The sequence below is a fragment of the Gavialis gangeticus genome, unplaced genomic scaffold (assembly GCF_001723915.1).
Source record: "Gavialis gangeticus isolate Ggan-Ray unplaced genomic scaffold, GavGan_comp1, whole genome shotgun sequence".
Classification (NCBI taxonomy): domain Eukaryota; kingdom Metazoa; phylum Chordata; order Crocodylia; family Gavialidae; genus Gavialis; species Gavialis gangeticus.
The window spans coordinates 64,644,841-64,665,638 of NW_017728994.1; the positions used below are offsets into that span (position 1 = coordinate 64,644,841).

Here is a 20,798-nt window from a genome sequence, read left to right on the forward strand (position 1 = left end):
CACACACACACACACACACACACACACACACACACACACACACACACACACACACACACACACACACCAGGGATCAGTACCAAAACATTTTGGTGTCCTCATAAGAAAGGAAAAAAAAACCCTGGCATATCTTCCCAACCGGGTGTTATGAAAAGTATACTGAATACAAACATAATAGAAAGACTTTCTTAAATATTTTATTTATTTAAGTTATTGCCACATAAATAGGTAACGACATTCGGTTTTACATAAACAGGACAAGCCCAACTCTCCCTGGGTTTACAGGGAGACCATTGGAGCTAATCTAGGACGTTCAAAAGTAAATATGACATCCGTTGAGGATACTGTTCAATATTCCTGGATTTTCATTAGAAACTTTTGGAGCCAGGATTGGCAGGCTCACGACCACACTTAAATTAACAACTCTCACCAGACCACCTTTTTTGTTTGACAGATTCCAAATGAAAACCAATCAGAAGCTGCTCTGAACTTCTGTCCCAGAGCAACGGCAAAGACTTTAGTCTGGAGATTACTTTTTAAATATTTTGAAAAAATCTGAGGGATTTGGTGAGCATTTGATATGAAAAATGTCAGCAGAGTTTATTTTTACAGTCCAAGTCCAATTTAAAATGGAAAAGCACCAAAGAAAGATAATAGGCTCCAAAACAAAGAGGGTCAAGTACCAGTAGCATTGAACAAACATGAAAGAAAGGTTAAACTCACATTTAATTCTTTTATCAGGTAAAGTTTACATCTGTATTCTATTTTTCCACAATAAACCCATTGATCTTTTATTAAAAGCGAATTAAAGCAGCCTTCATCTCAGTTTCCATCCAGCTGCTTCAAGAGAAGCTCTAAGACTACATAAACAAAATAGCCCCAAATTATCAACAGCAATCCATTAGGGCTAGGCAGCACACCATGAGAAAGAGAAAGGCAGACTAAAGGTTTATTAAATTCAGTCTTTTCATTGAAAGACAACACCGACGGAATCCCATCAGCAAAGTACTACAGCAGACCCTTGCTCCCTGATTTCATTACATAAACAGAGATAGACTTTATCGATACCCAAGAGAATGCCTTGCAAGTAATTCTAGCTGCTCTGTTTTCACAAACTGTGTTTGGACTGTGCCGTGCTGAAGCAGTGAGGTGAGCCAGAACTAGCGAGAGACAAAGAGCTAAACATCTGAATCCATTTGTACTTTTCAAGTAAAAAAAAAAAACAACACCCCACATATGTATTCCATGTGCAAAAAGGTGGCTCTAAAAGACTCAGAAATGCAAAACATCCACAAAACTCCCTCCCAGAAATCAAGAAAGGTTAAGAGGTTGCTAATATGTGGTAAAGCTTCAACAATAAAGAGACGGTTAGAAACTGAAGAGTTGTAAAAAGTGGAACATTTTATGGGAAAGTGAATTTGACAAATCCATTTTGAAATAAAAACTGAAATAGGCATCTTGACTAGGACAAAGCATTCCATGTCCTGCTCAGAACCGAAAATCTCAAAAATTTCCTTTTTTAAAAGAATTTTCATTTCACTGTTTTAATGATCAAATATAAAGTATAAATACCAAATCCAAAACAAAATGATTTGATTAAGCCAAATCACATTTTTCCCCCTTATAATTTTAGTTTGCTGGAAATGGAGGGAATACTGAAGGCAAAAGTCTTCCACTGGTTCCATATAGCTATAAGCAAGATTTTCAGTTATATATGTACACACACACGACTATAAATGGAAACCAACATTTTAGTGCCTGCTTTAGCATAATTTAAAGATTAAAAAGCAGTTAAATCAGCAAAAGGACAGTTAGTACAATACCTACTATAATCTGGGAGATATAGGAAGCAAATAATAAAAATCATTATTTAAGCATTATAGCATACATAGCTTTATACAAGTAAATAGACTGAACATAATTCTTGGTTACCTACTAAAAAAGTGTAAATGAACAGCTTTTATGCAAACTGAATAGTTTAGCATTAATTATATGCTCAAGACTTTTAAGCTTAAAAACCTTATTCTTGAAAATCCACACATTTTTTGCTTTTAAAGAACATCACAAAGGGACTGGAAATACTTGAGGCCATACCTCACAATTTAAAATTTCTAAGGGATGTTTTAGGCACAAGCACTTTTATGCCTGATGTTATACTTATGCCTGATTATTGATCGATGTTGAAATTTCAAGGAAAAAGGCCTTCCAATCCGGAAGCATATGCTGAATTACATTTTATTAACTGCTCTATCATGGGAACAGTCTTTTCAGTAAAACGTTTATCAGTAACTCAAAATGTTCTAAAAGTACAACAGAGTTTCCTCTCTTTTCACACATAAAAACATATTCATATTTTTGCTCCAGCATAAGAACTGCTATTTCCTGCAGTTATGAAGATCACGCATACTTTAAATGTGTATTTCAAACAGATACGGCATGACCTGCAGATCAATTACTTCTATGTATGGCTGACCTGATATCAGTATTATACCTCCTTCCATGGATTGCAACCTTTATGTGGGGGAAAGGCTCATGTACTACAAAAGACCTCAAAAGCAATGCCATCTGGAGTTTTGTACTTCTGGTAGGGTTACTCATAGTGGCGAGGTCAAGAACAAGGTTTCCAGACTAACAGCAATCCAAAACTGAAAATAAAAGTCTTCAATGGCAGACCAGGTGTGGATGAATCAAGACTACTTCACAATGACTGCAAAGACATTTGAATGCCACAGTGGAATAGAAACCTCCACTCATCTAAGTTTTCCTTGCTATCACATTAAGGTTTCCTTCCCACCAAGTATTGTGTGGTTCCTGATATGCAACAACATCCCCACGTTAAAAGAAGACATACACATACACACACTGGTACCTCCCTTCAATACCAAGTCCTAAAGTGATTGGGTGAGCAGTAACAGGGGCAAGTGCTAGGGATTACCGGAAACCACTAGTCATATACCTCTGTGGAGACAATGATTGTATGATAGTCATTTTGTATTTGGATCTGAGATAGATATGTAATTTAACAGCTGCAATCGTGACTGAGCAAACCTATTTAGCATCCACTCTGCTTACCCCATATGTGGAGGTAGCTAGAAAAGGTGTTGTATACATAGCCTGTCTCATTTCACCTGAATGGAAAACTGTGTCCAATGGGATGAGACTCTATCTGTGGTCCAAATGAAGTAATAAGGTTTGCAACCCAGAGCATCCACACCCTAATGGACAACCCTAACAATGAACGACTAGAGTGAATGACAGGACTTGTGCTCAGAGAACTTGGACGTCCAATTTCACATTGCTGCACTTGGCGATACAGGAAAGGAGCAGCTCAGAGAGCATGATGCTGGCTACACCTTTTATTTTTTTGAATAAATGAAAAAGACATATATCCCCGGTGTTGGTTCTGCTATCAAGACCAAAACTGATACACAGATGCCAGAATGTCCAGTTGGCATCAATGAACATCTCGTGTCCCTTCATCTTCCGCTGACCAAGAGACAACATACAACAGTCATCAGGGCATACACCCTAACTCTTGATCCTGATGACTGGGCAGGCATTTGGCACTTGATCTCATCGTCATAAACTCCTTATTTCTCCAAAGCAACAAGTGGAAGATTTCATGGATGCACCCCCACACAAACCACTGCCACTTGACTGACTGCATCACAGTGCATACTCAGGAATATTGCAATGTCCACAGGACCAGCACAGACAACAGCTGGATGGATTGTCATTTGATAAGCTCCACCATGTCTGTTTGTATCATTCCAAAAGTGACAAACAAAAGAAGCTACCACAGAAGAGGTTGAATATTGAGTACTTGAAAGACTCAGCTAAATCAAGCATATCCTGCAGTGCCTCAGTGAGAAACTCTTCAACCTCTCTGATGAGCTTGACACCGCTGATCATTGGGAAAGCCTCAAGAAAGGAATCCATGAGGCAGGTGAAGAATCCCAAAGCTTCTCCACAAAGAAACATCAAAACTAGGTCAATGAGAGTAATAGGGAAATTCAAATTCACATTGACAAAAAAAGGAGATCCTTGAAAAGCTTTGCAAAATGACAGCATCTCTGAACAGAAGCAAGACAGTTATCAACATATTAAAGCCAAGATCCAAAGGAAGATTTGAGAGGAAAAGAACAGGTGGTCAGAGGACAAGTAAAAGATCCAAAAGTTTGCTGACTGCCATGACACAAGTATTTTCTTCAGTGCAAAGCTATTGATGGGCCAAGTGCACAAAGAGTCATCCCTCTGAGATCCAAGGATGGAATAACATGCTTCAAAAATAGCTCCAATATCAAAACATGGTGGAAGGAACACTTTCAACGGCTCCTGAACAGAGATTCTAACATCAAAGACAACTGAGGAGATTCACCCAAGTCCCAATGTGGTTTAAGACCACTCGGAGGTACAATAGATATGACTGTTGTTGCTAAACAGTGGCAGAAGTTCCACAAACAACACAGGTTTTTATGTGGCCTTCATTGATCTAAGACAGGGGTAGGCAAAATGACAGATCCGGCCGGCAGCTGGACTCCCTTTTCCGGCAGCTCCTGCCCACATGGCTGGAGCCAGTCTCCATGGAGACTCCAGCCACAGCTGCGCTGTGATAGCACAAGGTTAGGGTTGCTATGGAGACTGGCCCCAGCCGCGCTGACATGGCATGCGGCAGGACAGGGCAGGGGGCTGCTCCACAGCCGCTAGGATTTTGCGGCAGGGGCAGCATGGTCCGGAGCCAGGGCAGAGGCACGATCTGCTGCCTGCATGCTCCTGCCCAGAGCATACAGACTGCAAACACCTCCTTCCAGAGGTGACAATGTGGTCCTGAGCCAGGGCAAAGCCCTGAACTGCTGCCTGCACACCCCTGCCTGGAGCATGCAGGCTGCAGATCATAGCTCAGCCCTGGCCACAGGCCAAGCTGCTCCAGAGCAGCCCCTTACCCTGTCCTGCTGTGCACTGTGCCAGCATGGCTGGGGCTAGTCTCCATGGCAACCTCAGTCTTGCACTTGCATAGCATAGCTGCAGCTGGGGTCTCCACAGAGACCAGCCCCAACCATGTGGGCAGGGGCTGCTGGGAAATGGAGTCCACTGCCAGCTGGATCAGGCCCACAGGCTGGACTTTCCCCACCCCTCACCCAAGGCCTCTGATCCAATAAACAGAAAGCTCCTATGGAAGAAACTGATGAGACCTGGATGCCAGTCAAAATTTGTTACTGTTACAACATGACAGCAACTATCCTAAGTAACAGCTCAGAAACAGACCCCATCACTATTAGAACGCGGGTCAAGCAAGGATGTGTGATTGAACCAACATTATCTTCCATCTATATCACAGCCATTTCGCATCATTGCTGATAGACTTCTATCTGGAAGCAGCATCCAATTTCATATGGATGGGAATCTCCTTAACATCAAACAGTTACATTTCAAATTCAAGATAACCAACACCTCCATTACTGACCTTCAATACACTGATGATTGTGTTGTGTGTGCTCACTCAATTAAAGAGCTGCAAGTAGCTCCTGATTGACCCAAACCAAACTTCTTGTATACCAGGTGGGTGTATCCCTATCCTGTTCTATGGGTATGAAACCTGGATGACATATCAGAAACATGTAAAAGCTTCAGAACATTATCAGTGACATCTTGGAAAAATTTCCCATATCATTTGGAAAGAGAGAAGAACAAATAATTTGCTATTTTATTGCCCTGTAACTTTGTGGCATGTTACAATTTATGGCAAGATTAATGCATCAGTTGTCCTATAAATATAACATCTGCCAGGGACTTTAATAAAAAGTAGTTTGGAAAATAGTGTAAGACAGATAAAGAAGCAAAAGTTTAAGAGTACTCTGAATGCTCCAACCATTGTTTTCTTTTTCTCTGCTCTTTTAAGGCACCCCTCCTTATTCAGATCTGCTTCTGCCCTCCTGTTTTCAGGAAATAAAACACCCTGTGGCCTAAGCAGTCCCTTTCAATTTTGTTCTCTTACAGAAAAGTAAAATGAACTATTTTAGTAGCTACCATATTTGTTTTGACATAGAAAATGGGATGAAAGTGTCTAAGGATTCCATATATTGGTGCAGAAAGGAGTGCCTTGCAGTTTGGGAAGGGGGCAGCTAACAGTGACTTTTCTCAGTCAACCCCATACTCCCTCCAGCTGTCCCTCTTCTTTTTCCACACCCATGTTATCTCTTCCCCCCTCATCCACTGAATATAATGACCTTTGGAAATCTGCATGTGTTTATGAGACAAGGTCCAAGCCATGAACTGCTGGAGCATTAGCATGTGGTTATGACACCAGAAAGACCCAACTAACCAATCAAAATGCTGCTTTAGATAATCTGTATCTACAGAGGGCCATATGGTAATATTAAACAGATCCCATTATCCACACTGACAGCACCCCATTAGTCAATAAGATAATTCTAACTTCTCACTTAAAGTTAAGAGTAATTAGTATGTTCAAGAGACCATTGTTTCATTATTATAAATAGCTGTTGGACTACAGTATGTGGTGCAATGCCTGCATTACTGTCTGTTCTTTTATCAGCTTCTGGTGCCACAAGTCCAAATAAACTAAGTTAATACATTAACCATGCAAGCATCCCTTTCTTCTTCAAGGTTTCTTGCCAAAAATCTATTTTTCTTCATTCACAAAGACCGGCAGTATTAAGTGAAAGTTATGAACTATATGTTTTTAGTGATTTAAGAGACTCTAGATCTGAAATAGTATTTTTATATCAGGCTTACTTAACTATTTCACTGAGGAAAAGATATTTATGCATCTTTAGGAATTACCTCATCACAGCCAGGCTTTCAGAATCTCCCTGCTGAATTCAAAAACTACCATGAATTAGATCCAAGATATAAACAGCTTTAATAACCAGTCCTTTTGATTTATGCCTGACCATGATCCCAGTACATTCTCCTTAGGCTGCTTTTATTATAGATACTCCAATAAAGCTCTTAAGGACAATACTGGGGAAAGATTAGGTAAGAAACACAGAAAAAACAACATATTTGCATAAATCAGACCAGTGTGTAAGCAATAAAAAAAATCATGAAAGAAAGGAAATGGAGTTTTATCAAATAAGCAATAAAGTATGAATATATTTCAAGTACTTCTCCCCAACCCTGATGTGCAATGGCCTCCCAAAATGCAATGAAAGTATTCAAGGTGAAAGGAAAGAAAGGAAAAAGTGTGAAGGAAAAGGGAAAGAACACTTTCCCCTTTTACTCCCCTATTACTTAGTCTAGTTAACCCTTTTAGTATACAGTGGAGTTTTCAGCAATGCTCACTGCTGGCCTAAATCAGTTCTAAAACAAGTCAGCAATAAATCTTGTAACAAGGATAAGCAAAAACATCAGCATAGTTCATACAGATGCAGGAATTACTTTCATTCAGTCTAGAAAAAATTCTGTTCTAACTTCCATTCACACACTCATATACAGGGATTAGTTCTCCCTGGTTGCTTCACAAAACTGGATTCCCTTAACTTCACCTTAGTCTCCTTAAAACTGGTTTGTATGTTCTTGGTTGTCAAAGACAGACTTCCATGTTGTGGTATCATAGCAGTGATTAGGCCTGTACGAAGAAGCTGGTATTCATAGATTCATAGATGTAGGGTCGGAAGGGACCCAAGTAGATCATGAAGTCCAACCCCCTGCCCTGGGCAGGAGAGAATACTGGGCTCATATGACCCCAGCTACGTAACTGTCAAGCCCCCTCTTAAAGACCCCCAAGGTAGGAGCCTGCACCACTTCCCCTGGAAGTTGGTTCCAGATCCTAGCTGTCCTGACAGTGAAGTAGCGCCTTCTAGTGTCCAGCCTGAACCTACTTTCAAACAACTTATGGCTGTTATTCCTTGTTACTCTGGAAGGTGCACGGGTGAACAGGGTCTCTCCCATTCCCTGCTGGTCCCCCCTAGTAAATTTGTAGATGGCCACCAAGTCCCCTCTCAGCCTTCTCCTGTGAAGGCTGAACAGGTTCAGGTCCCATAGTCTTTCCTTGTAGGGTCTGCCCTGCTGTCCCCAGATCATGCGAGTGGCCCTCCTCTGGACCCTCTCGATGCTGGCCACATCTCTCCTAAAGTGCAGCACCTAGAACTGGACGCAGTATTCCAACTGTGGCCTGACCAGTGTCACATAGAGACACTTGGATTGGGCCGATTCAAGGGACGGTGATTTGATTCAGTGATTCAAATGGCTGTCCCAAATCAATTTGGCTAAATCTTATACAGAGATTCGGCTGCTGCTGAATCAAACAGGCCCCATCCCCCACTCGCTCTCCCAGCACCATCAATGGCTGCCCCTCCTAGCCCCAGCTCTGGGCTCTTTAAAAAAAAAAAGCCCAGCACTCACCGGCTGCTGCCAGGTATAGGGGAGATCCCCACTGCCCAGTGCTTTGTGGGGGGTTCTGCCACAAGCCCCCATCCCCCGCCCGCTCTCCCAGAGACCCCATGGCTGCTCTGCCCAGCCCCAGCATCCCAGCTTTTTTTTTTTTTTTTTAAATGTCTCCACTCACTGCTTCTGCCAGGCAAGAGGTTCAATTCCTGCCACCCCCCACTGCCCCCTGCTGCATGGGGGAGAATGGGGGGGGGGGACTCTGCCATGAGGCCCCAGAAGCCCTAATAGCTGCTGCAGCAGCTGGTGAGTTGGGGCTTTTCTTTTAAAGAACCAGGAACTGAGGCCAGGCGGGGCAGCCATGGGAGGGGGGGGAAGCTGGGAGAGTGGGTGGCGGCCAGCGGATGGGGTCTGGTCCATGGTCCCCCCTCCTGAAGCCTTCCCCCTCCCGCCCCCTACTTACCAGCACGGAGTCCAGGTCCAGCTCCCTGCAGTGGCGAGTAGGGACCACCCAAATCCCTGAAGCTCTCCGAATCTTTTTGAATCAATTCATAGAGCTTTGAATTGATTCAGACCTTTTTACTGGTCTCCTTATTTGATTCGGATTAAGAGACTGGCCATCAAATCGGGCCAAATCTCCTTCGAATCAAATCAGCACCTGAAGCTTCGCACATCACTAGTAGCGATGGTCCAGAAAATATAAGAAAAGCAAAGTTGTTTTGGTGATAGCTTTTACTGGACCTGGGAGGGATATTAGACAAGCTTTTGGGCACAAAACATTAGACAAGAAACTAGTGCCCATCACAGGGACGTGTGGGGAGTGGATTGCGGCTCTGTCTTGGGCCCAGCCCTGTGCTGTCACTGCCCTGTGTTCCTGGCCCCAACCCCCCATCCCACTCCCAGACACCACTCCCTGCCTGCCCACAGTCCCATGCCCTGCCTGTGGGGGTACCAGGCTGCTCTCCATGGCTCCTTACTTTATTTGTATCGAGTTATACAATGAAGACAGAATTGTTTAATTCTCCTGGGGCTTTCTACAGTGCTTGCCACTGATGCTGGAGTGCTTCATAACTGTCATTTAATTTATCTTCAAGTTTTAGCATCCACATTTTACAGTTGGAAACTGAAATGCACAAAATTAAAGTAAAAAACATTCACTAATTTTGAGTTCTGAATTTGTGGAAGCAATTCCTTAGAGCAGCACATAGCACCTTTTCAGATTGGGGGCTAGAATGACCTAGTTCAGGTTAGAGGTACACAGCTGTTAACACCCACTTGCCACCCTAGCCCGTTGCTTCCAATACTCTCCACTGCAGCACGGCAGAAGTGCCTACCATCTACTGCCACTGAAACCTCAAATTTATGAGCTAGATCCAATATTTTCATGGGTCAGATCTGGTCAGTGGACTATAGGTTGCAGAATCCTGCCTCAGAGTATTGTTTAAAAGTTGTGTTTTTAGGTATCTTCCCCAGTGATTTAAGTTACAGCCAGATCCTCAGCACTTTTGCAAATTCACCCCTTGCCCATGTCTCAATTGCAATGTCTGCTAGGGGCCTAAATTCACAGAATCACCATACTCCCTGATCTTAATCCAGGATTCAGGTTCTTAATCCAACCCGAGCAGGGGAGCAACTAGAAGGAAAGTCCTTTCCTTTTTCATGTCCTTGTGACAAGGTATTTAGCAGAATTCACAGATCTGCTGGAATCTGAAATGGCGAAGCCATGAACACTTCTGGTATGATCTTGAACTTGCAATCTCTGAGCTGTCAATCACACACCTTCGCATCTGTGCCACCCCAGCCCTCAAAGAAAGTCCTGGTTGGCATAGATAGTACCTTGGGGGATGTAGTTACTAAAAATGCAAGTTTCTACTGACCATTTGTGAATGACAGCTTTTCAAAAACTAAACATTGTTCTAAGTCAGGAAGGAAAAAAAGAAAAAGAGCCACGTCCTTACTAAATTTTAAGCCCCTGCTCCAAAACATGACATGCTGCAGCTTTTCCAAGCAGCACCTACCAGACTTCAATGTGGGTAAAAGAGCTTATTTGTCCCTAACCTTGTTTTTGGAAACAGCTGAATCATTTTGGCTGAAATTGCAATCACCTTCCATCAAACTCTGCTTGTAAATTTCAACCCACCACGTTCAAATCTGACAACGTTATAAGCAGATAAAGAGGGCCATATACTGGGATGCGTCAGGCAATCGTAATAACGTACAGTGCTATCAGCCATGCTGTAAGATCCTTTCATTTATTTTACTGCTGCGGCCACCAGAACCTAGGTTGTCACTGTATTTTTATGAAACTTCTCTTCATGGTGCCCAACCACAAGTTCTAGAAGGCAGATTTTGACTTTCTTCTGTTCAGCATTCAACATTACTGCAGTACTAGCAAATGAGACCAAAGAATCCAGAACATCTAATTCTCTTAACTGAAAGTTGAAAGAATACCTTCCAGCACACTTTTACTACAAGAGTCAAGAATGAGCTTAATTTTTCATTTCATTCTCATCTGAAGAATATGGGGTAACAGGATCCAGTGTATTAGCTCTGGTTAAGGTATACTAAAGCTGACGTGATTCTCACCTAAAGCGCTGCATTAGGATAATATTAATAGGGACAAATAATGAGAAATCAACTTACAGTCAGGAAGAAAAAAGCTTTTCCCAAAAAAACTTCAACGCTATGTTCCATTAAGGGACAGGTGGAAAATTAAAAACAAAAAGGTTTAAGTGGATTATGTAAAAGGCGAAAAGGAAGAGCAGTAATGAAAAGGAGCAAAAACAATCTGCTTCCTTTTTGTTTGGAGGTAAGTGCTCTCAACCCTGTTTCTGCATGAAAATGACCCCTTGAGAGAAATCAAACAGGGTACAACTTTCATTTCCTTTTTGTGGAGGAGCTGACATCACTGGCCTGTTCAATTTTCTCTTTAACCCTCCAGAGAACTAGCAAGTTGTGCCCAGGAAAAGTAGGGAAAATAACCACTGTATGTAAAGCACTACAGCTTGAAAATCAGAATGGGTCTCAAGAAACTGAAACAACAGGACTTCTAAAAATGATTTAAAATGTATCATTACCCAAGTAAAATGTAATCATTCTAGGTTTTGTAGTAATAGACTCATCTTTTACAAGTTTACAACGGTATCAATGACTGCCAGGTGAACTCTGTATAAAACTGAAGTTCAGTAGGAGGACAGATATAAGAAATGGAAGGGACCAGCTAGGTAACTTTGGCATAGAAAAGCAGAAAGCCTCTTAACAGCATGCTCTCAATTTTTCAGTATATCCTATCTTAAATACATCTGAAGCAAAAAGACTCCCACATTATCTGTAGCCTTGGGACAATGGTATACAGTTTAGAGTACAAGTTAGAAAAGTTTTTTGCTGTCTTCAATTTTCTTTGCTAAGTCGCAATTTATCAATTACTGTTATACCCTTGCTTGGATCACCCTATAACACAGACGTAGGCAACGCCTGGCACGTGTGGTAGAGCATGGCACACAAAGGCATTTTACTTGGCACGTACACCATGGGGAGGACAGCTGGGGAGCCACGAGGGACCTGATATCTCTGTTGTGGCACTGCAGCCCCAGCCCCTTCCCTATCATCTGCTGAGGTGTGTGTGTACCCACTGGCAAGGCCAGGGCTCTGTGACTGGTGCAGCTGCCTGCAGCCTCCCTGCCACTTGCTGCAAGCAGCCTGGGCTCCATGACAGGCATGCACACTTCAGGGCAGATGGCAGGGAAGGGGTCAGGGCTGCACTACCACAGCAAGGATGGGACCTTTCACAGCTTTCCCACCATCTGCCCCTGGCGCACCAACATCTTAAAAATCACGAGTGTGCGTGTTTTTGGCACTCTGCCCAAAAATGTTGCCAACCCCTGCTATAACATTCTCTCACTGTTCAATATCTATGAATTCTCATCCGTTTTCATGGCCCTTAGTTACAGTTTGGTTAAGATTATTATTTAGTTTCTATCAAATTTCCATTTACTAATTTCCCCCACTTCCTTTATCATTCTTATTGCTATTATTTGGACTCCCTCTCTCTAGAAAAACTTTTCTGGTTTGGCACAACTCGGAAATATATGTATTACTGTCAGTTCCATCTCCCAAAGGAGATGGAACAGTGAGGGTTTATTTATCATGGCTCTTTCACCATCCTAACCTAGCACAGACTTTTCTTAGTTCTACAAAAATAGTTTAAAACTTATTGTACATAGTCAAGTACTTCGTAAGTTTATGATGACCTTGTGCTTCTTTGGCTTTCTTTCTTTTTATGCTTTACATCCTTTCCCCCCATATGAAGTGGTGTGGTGTTCCTTATGGAGGAAAAAATATAGGTAGATGGCTGTGGAAGAAGATATAGAAGTGACGTGGGATGTAACTGAAATGTTAAAGGGAAGGGCAAAGAGGATCAAACTGCACCCACTGTGGAAAATGACACATGACACAAGCAGAGGTAGAACATTTTGAAAAAAAATATTTTGAGATTGTATTTAAATATGTATGTATGTTTGAAACTAACACAGACCCAGACCTAGGCCATTCTTCTAGGTTTCTGTTAAGTATTTTCACTTCATAATGGTTTTATACTTATACTTACATTGTATGCAGCATCAAACATTAAACTTCAAAGTAGTAAGTACTGTGCTGTTTCAAAGCAATAAAGACATACTGAAAATGAAATCCTAAAACACTTGCTTCTTACTATCATTTAACTCACATTCTCACTTTTTGTCAGTGCTGCAGTATTGGCTGGAAGTCTGTAGACACTACACCTATTCTGCTATTTAAATCTGGATCATGGCTTTATTTTGCACGATTTCAATTATTCATTCAGCTTTAGCACATTTCTGTCTATTTCCAGTATTGTAGAGAATTCACTTCTACCCCGACCAAAAAACAGATTCACGATTTTCCACTTAAGACCATATATATAGTGTACGTATACAAACACACCGAGGATGTTGTTACATGTTACAATTTGCATGTGCTAAAACTATAGGATGTTATGCTGTATTATAGAACATGCTGTGAGAAGTTCCATGTATTACGATCTCTGGCCTGCACAGCTCTGACTTGCTGCTCTGGGTTCTGTCCATGCTCTGGAGTGGCTGGGGTGGGGGAAGGCTGTGCTGCAGAGAGGATACAGCTCTGCTCTCATAGGGAAGCCAGAGCTTGGGACTGCTGGAAGTGGGGTTTGTGGCCGTGGGAACATGGAGCTGCCAGGAGCCAGAGAAGCATGCTCTATGCTTCTACCACACAACCCCCCCTGGCAGTTGCAGCTCTGTCACAGAGGAAGCCAGAGCATGGAGCTGCCAGGAGTGGGGTTTGCAAGGCAGAAGCATAGTGCACGCCTCTTTAGCTCTGTGCTCTGGCTTCCCCACCAGTGTGGAGCCGTAGCCACTGTGTGGAGCGAGTGGGAGTTGTGCAACAGGGGCATGGGGTATGCCTCTCCCTCTCCTAGTGGCTCCATCTGCCCACCATGCCAACCCCACTCCCAGTAGCTGCAGCTCAGTGCTGGTAAGTGAAGGTGGAGCATAGAGCCACTGGGACAGGGACAAGCCTTCTCTGTTTGCCTGCTGAGCTTGGGGCTGCTATACTGCACAGGGGACCCAGCTGGGGCAGCCCTGGCACTGGTGGGGCCCCACTGGCCTCCAGGCAGTACCACCCTGTGGGCAATAGAGCTTGGGTGTTTAGGTAGATTATCTGCAGAGAGGTGGGGGCAAGGGGGAAGGGGCTGACAGCAGTGCATGTTAGAATGCTGGAGGCCCTAGATTGCTTATTTTATCTCCATGGAAGCAGGCTGATGTTACTATAACATGACATAGGTAATTTGACCCAGAGATACTCCTCATCTGAAGAGGCATAACATTAAGAGAGCCAGAGTGCATTTGGCATGAGTTTTCCTGCTTTAATATGTGGATGCTCGTATTTGAAGTTCCTTCAGCATAATCTAAGGGTAACATGCAAAAAAGCTTACACATGCACAAATGCATGCACACACATATGACTGGGATCAGATTAAAAGGGAATATCAGGAAGATGTAGGAATACAATATGAAAATAATTAGGGCACTGACAACAAGACTCCTGTTGGAAGCCAAGACCCTCACACACGCGCGCGCACGCACACACACACTCTTTTGCAAGACTGGATCCTTAGAAATATACCCAATTACTTGTCTACAAAAAATGAAATAAAGTATGTCTATGTTGTAATTAATACATGCTTGTAGTAACCAGATTTTTAAAAGCACACATTATCAAATTTAGGATTTACTAGTTTTGGAATTAGATTTCTTTAATCTTTGTTTAGGTAATGAAGGTTTTTAGATGGGATCTATAAATATTTCTACAGTTTATACAACTGAAAGCATGCCCATCACTTCCCCAGAGCAAAAAGTAGTATGGAAAGTTTTTTTTTAACTTCTAAACAAAAATGCTGACTCTGCCATTAGTGGGCTGTTCTTCATCTGACTACTGCAATTTTCTTCCCTTTCTCAACATAAGCCTATCTTAGACTTATTTCATGTTCTCAGCTTGCACAACAAAAACAAACAGAAATTGTGGCAAAATGCCTCTGCAAAGCCTAAATAGGGAGGAGTATATAAACAATTCAAGATCACACTTCCACTCTGGCAACTGTCATGTAATTGCTTATAAATTATAAAGCAGTGAATGTGATGTATAAGACCTCCCAAAGCAATATATTTAGTGTTTCACACTATGTTAAAACAATAGAATGAAAGATTATAAATGGCCCCTTCAAGACCAATACATAATGTTATTTAGTCTGCAACTATTAATGTACCTTGGTTTCAGCCTGCTGATGACAGAAACAGTAAGTTTATGGATTATGAAATGAGTTGACTGAATATTTACCCAAACTGAAAGAATAATATCCAAATGACAGACAGGTATGAGAAGGACAGATCTTTAAGATGAGAAGCAAAGACAAATATTAAAAGTATGCACAGATTCAAATAGACTTACATGAAACAAAAGACTTGTATAAGCATTTTTTCAAAATATTTTCTCTTCCCTTTTAATATTCCCTTTCCTTTTTGTATTTTCAAAGATTCTACCCACTTTTCCTTCCCATCTTTTTTTTGGTGGGTGGTTAAAGACATAAATGTCTAATATCTGCAGAATCATGCAAGGCAACAAATGCATTTAATTAAAATATCCATCATTTTCCATTGAAATCATACTCTAAATGTGATTACACATTGTTCCAGAGGTTTATTTTTGGCAGACCAGAAATAGGACATGGTTAGACTGAACATGTCACCAGAGGACTACATCATACAATTTTGTTAGAATAGAAGAAAATTGATCAAAAGTTATACAAATGTAAGAATTTTTTTACCAAATGTCAAAAAACTACTACACCAATTCCAGTAGCCAACAATGAAGAAACTGAGCCAACTACAGAAACATTAATGATAAATACAAAGAAAATTACTATACAAAACATATTAGAGGAACAGAGTTTGGAATAATACCTATCACTTTCTGTACCAAGACACTGAGATGAACATTATTCTAAACCAAAGAAACACATAACCTCTGCAGAATGATTTCACACAGACATAACTGACTGCATCAATGCAGAGAAAACCAGAAACAAATGGCCTAATACCACACTTTTCAAATAAAAAATGACCCTTTCAGTAAGTAGATTCTATATATGGAAATGTTATCTATTTGTTATAATTTTTCCAGTTATACAATCTAATTATTGGAGGTGTGTCTTGAATTCACCCCCCTCCCACTGCTACATCAGGGAAAATAAATCTGGGGGTTGGGTGGCCCCTTTGTCCTCTGCCCCCACCTGCAGCCCTCCCCACCATCCACTGTCAAACCCTGCTGGCCCCTGAGCAGCTGGAAGTGAGCAGACAATTTGAAAACACTGCCTCTAAATTAAACATGCCTATAGTAATTTGCATAGAGGCAAATTACAATAGATACTCATAAACTTCTTGATAGGTACCCAAATTGATGCATTACCTTTTTTTTGAAACTGCTGGAAGTTTTAGCATAGGTACTCCATAAAAACTTAAGCAGTACTTAACCAGGTGTTCTTGTCATGAGTCCTCGGATCAAAAAATGTATATGCAGATGAGATGTAGGGCAACCTGATCCACCTCCACCTCAAGGAAGGCAAGGCCATACTAGGCATACATGACAGATTTAGAGAGGGGCACTAGAGGGATTTTGGGTGTACTGAATAGGGCCCCGTTCAGTGATTTTTGCCAAACATTTAAGGCTGGTGAAGAAACAGGAATCATTGGAAATAAGAAAGAAAGGCACAGCTCAGCTGTGGCAGTGAAGAGAAAGTCAAAATATATTCAGTGTAGGGGCTTACCATGACATAAAAAGAGCTGGTGCTGAGCACAATGGGCACTCCAACCTATCTTATTCAGAGGGGTTGCACTAGACCAACCTTGAGGTAGGTTCCCATTGGCATGTTTGCCCAATATGAGCCATGTGTTTTATAGTCATGCTCAGTCTTGGCTGGATTTAATCAACTTCAGGGTTGGTCTCCACGACTGAGCACTTTTTTGTGCTATTTTTGGCAACAATTTAACTACAGATAATGCATTCAGTGAGGTTACCTTACATTTGAATGTAAAACTAAGAGCATTGTTCCCCGTGCTTATTATGGAAAAAAACCTTGTCTTATATTTGAGTAAAAAGGTATAGCAAATATTTCAGTATCAGCTTTTCAGAGATCACAATGCCCAATTACAATTCTTGCTTTACACATCTAACACAATGGCACTAGTCATGAAAGTAGTATCTGAACACGTCAGAGCTGAGAAGAAAGTAGAAATGGGTTTTGAATTCTGGGCGAGGAACAGTTCCAAAAGCACTACAGCGTGTTGTCCCTCCATTAGACTGACCCCAAAGCCAGTTTCCGCATAAAGAGGGACCACTGGAATTCGCTTTGGAAGTGTGCTGTGCGGCAGCTCCTTTAATCTTGAAGTTTCCCGTGTGCCTTCCCCCACCACTGATGGATGGAGGGGCCCTGTCGGCTCCACCATTTGCTCCTGAGGGCCAGGAGGCAAAAACCAGTTTTAAATATGTGGTGGGTCTGGCCTCCCATCCGGTCAGCAACAAGCAGCGGGGCCACTGGGGCCCCTCTGCCCATCAGTGGTGGGAGGCAAAAACCGGCGTATATTTAAAACCAATCAAGGGCAAGTGATGGGGCTCCTGCACCAATCAATGACTGCGGGGCACATAGAGGAAACCACAAGATGAAAGGAGCTGCCATGTAGTGCACTTCTGGCGTAAATTCTAGTGGTCCCTACTCGAAGTCTGACCAGCTTTCAGTGGTAATCCATTTATTCCACCAGGGAACACGTATCCCCACAACAAAAAAGGTACACAATCACATAAGCAATATGCCATTAGTAAACAAAAGCAAACCCTCCAGTCTTTCCTCAGACCTCAGGAGAGAGACAATCCTGGCTCGGTGCTGGCTCCTCAGCATACCAGCCACCTCCCTCCTCCTTTTGCTACCATCCCAAGGAGGAGCTCCCTAGGGCCAGTCAACCAGCCTGGTCAGCTGACCCCAAGCTCCTAAGCGGGCAGACTCCTCTTCAGCCCCAGAGCCGTGTACCTCCTTGCACAGACTATTAATCTTTTTAACCCCCTGCAACTGGGCTTTTGCTGTTAAGCCATGGACCCCATTACAGGCATCATGAAAATTTAAAGCATGTTTGCTATTTTTTTTTTAGAAAGCAAGAGCAAAACAACAAATAATCTTTTGAAAAAAAAATCTACAGAAAATTGCTGCGGACAGTATAAAAGAACCAACATAAATGTGGGAGTTCAGCGGCAAGGATTTAATATTGTAATCTTAAAATGGCTGCTTGCCTGATTTGCCTGTAGGTAATACTGTTGGATGATGACTGGCATCATACGCTGCTAGATTTACTGAGAATTTGCCATGAACAAAACTTCTGTTTCTGACACAGAGAAGAACAATACCAAGTGGTTTCAAATATTTCAGAAGAGATCTTTTTGGAGAGGGTTTCCATTAAAGATAACTCAAGTGGAAGGAAAACACATTAAAGGCATTATAGCATGCACACATTTGAGAAAGCCCTGGACGAACCCTATTCATAGTTTCATAGATTTAGGGTCGGAAGGAACCTAGTAGATCTTCTAGCCCGACCCCCCGCCAGGGCAGGAGAACAACAAAACCCCAACACAAAAACAGGACTCAAATGAGTCCAGCCATGTAGGCATCCAGCCTCTTCTTAAAGACCCGAAATTACATGCGCCCAACATGGGGCTCGAACCCACAACCCTGAGATTAAGAGTCTCATGCTCTACCAACTGAGCTAGCCGGGCTATTCTTTGAGTCATTCTTTCAAATTATTATAAGGGAAGAAATGCATTTGCAGAATAAATGGGAGAACCTAGATCTGATGTGGTCAGGTCACAACTCCCAGTTTTACTGTGGCTCCTGAAGAAAGTTATTGACCCAGGGGAATGTACATCTTAAAAGCTATATTCTGCAGTTTTGGTCATGTTAAGAATTGAGTTTCAAGCTAGAAGAGTTAAGAAGTTTGTTTGATCCTGCTATAGGACAGCCTTAGAATAAAGGTGCTATATTTACAGCAGAAGTCTTTGGGGGAAGTAGGAAGAAAGTAGAGCTAGAACAGTAAGTGTGCTGAATAACGTTAAGTTCTTGAAATTTCATAACTTTGCTTGTTTTACCAATAAAAATCAAGTCCAGTAAAGGACTAAAAGAACAGTGGAGCTAATTAAAAGCTTTTTACTTCTAAAACAAAGGTCTTGGAGAACAGTCAAAAATAAAAAGCACATGATTAGTCAAGTGGAATACATCTACCCTAAATCTTTTACTGCAGAAGATCCTACAGAGGTCCTGGCATTAAAGTCAGAAATGGATATTAAAAAAAAATTACAGAACTGTGACTAAAGATAAAACCCAACTATGGGCCTCAAGAGGAATGCTGCAGTAGAGACACATGCCAACAATGTTGACTTATGTCTATCTCAAAAGGAGTTTATTTTGGCAGCTGTGAAAAGTAAAAAGAAATTAAAACCTTGATCACATGGACCCATATCTTTCCTTCCCAGAGCTGGCAAAAGCCAACTAGAGAATACTTTTGTGTGTTAAACAAAACAGATGACTAAGGCAGTAAGATGTCTATTCTTATATTCAATCAAAGAATAATTAATATTTTGTACTATTTTGCGCACATACACAGTACAGAAACACACATGTAGCACATACGTGCAAGATTCTAAGACTATGATCAAATTTGGGTTTATTTAATTACCTAGATGGGTCTTGGAAAACAGTCTGTATTTAAGCAGCATAGAAATAGCATAGATAATCTCAAAAAAGCTAAATGCAAAATCTATAAAGATGTTACTTCTATTGAGTTGTCAAAATAACACCAACTCCACAAACCACATTTATTTGCAAAGTAAAGAAATAATTAATTAGCAAACAAAATTAAATGTGTACACTTAAGCTGAAGTGAACAGACCACCAAACTCTTTTCCCCTTCAATTTGAATAGTGTTCTCTGCATATCAAAAGAAAAAAAAACAAAAACAGTAACTGGAGCAAAACAGGGGGGGAAAAAAGAAAAAAAGAAAAAGAAAGGATTGTTGCTATGGCAAATCTAACAAAAGGAAGCAGTGTCCACAGGAAAACAAGAAGTAGTGATTTAGTTGCACGTGACCCACTAAAAGTAAATGGGACTTGTGCTTTTATATCATGTGGTTGCTTTTGAAAATCCCACTCAGTTACTTTGAAATGTATGTTTACCCACACACATTTACAGGGAACTGTTATTTTAAACAGGTAACTCAATAGGGTATTAGCTGTATAGTTTATACCAAATTATGATACACCTGATAAACAGGCATAATATAACAAACGTATGAATATGAAATGATAAATAGTTGATAAATAAACAGAAGATTTTCAGTTTAATTTGTTTCATGAATATTCAGTGTTATCTGTATTTAAATTTTTTTGTTTAAACATTTCAAATTTAAATTTACAAATATTGACAACATACGTTGATGCATGTTTTTTTTTTAAAAACACCTGATGCGTCAACTCAAAGTACTGTTGCTCATCTAAACGGTTCTGGTGGGGCAGCATCGTGTGAAGATTATTTTGTTATTCAGAACAGCGCATAAATTGTGTGGGGCACAAAAGCCTATATAGATAACATGTTCTAGAGAAATTCTGATACCAATGATATAAAATTAAAGTAAATAACAAAAGGAGGAAAAATGTGGAACTAGGGCACTAGTAAAACACCATAATAAAAAGCACCCACTCGTGCTTACTTAAAGAAGTACACGTGTGTCACTAGATTATCAAAGAAACCAGATTAATACACATTTCTCTGTTAGCACAAATCTGATGGTCTCTCCTAAAGTCTT

General features: G+C 41.3%; 1 protein-coding gene and 1 non-coding gene across 3 annotated transcripts in view; both read right to left on the reverse strand.

The window, feature by feature from the left end:
* ATE1 (arginyltransferase 1) overlaps nt 1-20,798 on the reverse strand; it is a 215,528-nt gene that overhangs the window by 69,350 nt on the left and 125,380 nt on the right. The gene's annotated exons all lie outside the window — the stretch shown is intronic.
* On the reverse strand, nt 18,645-18,717 carry TRNAK-CUU. Its single transcript has one exon. It is a non-coding gene; the product is annotated as a tRNA-Lys (tRNA).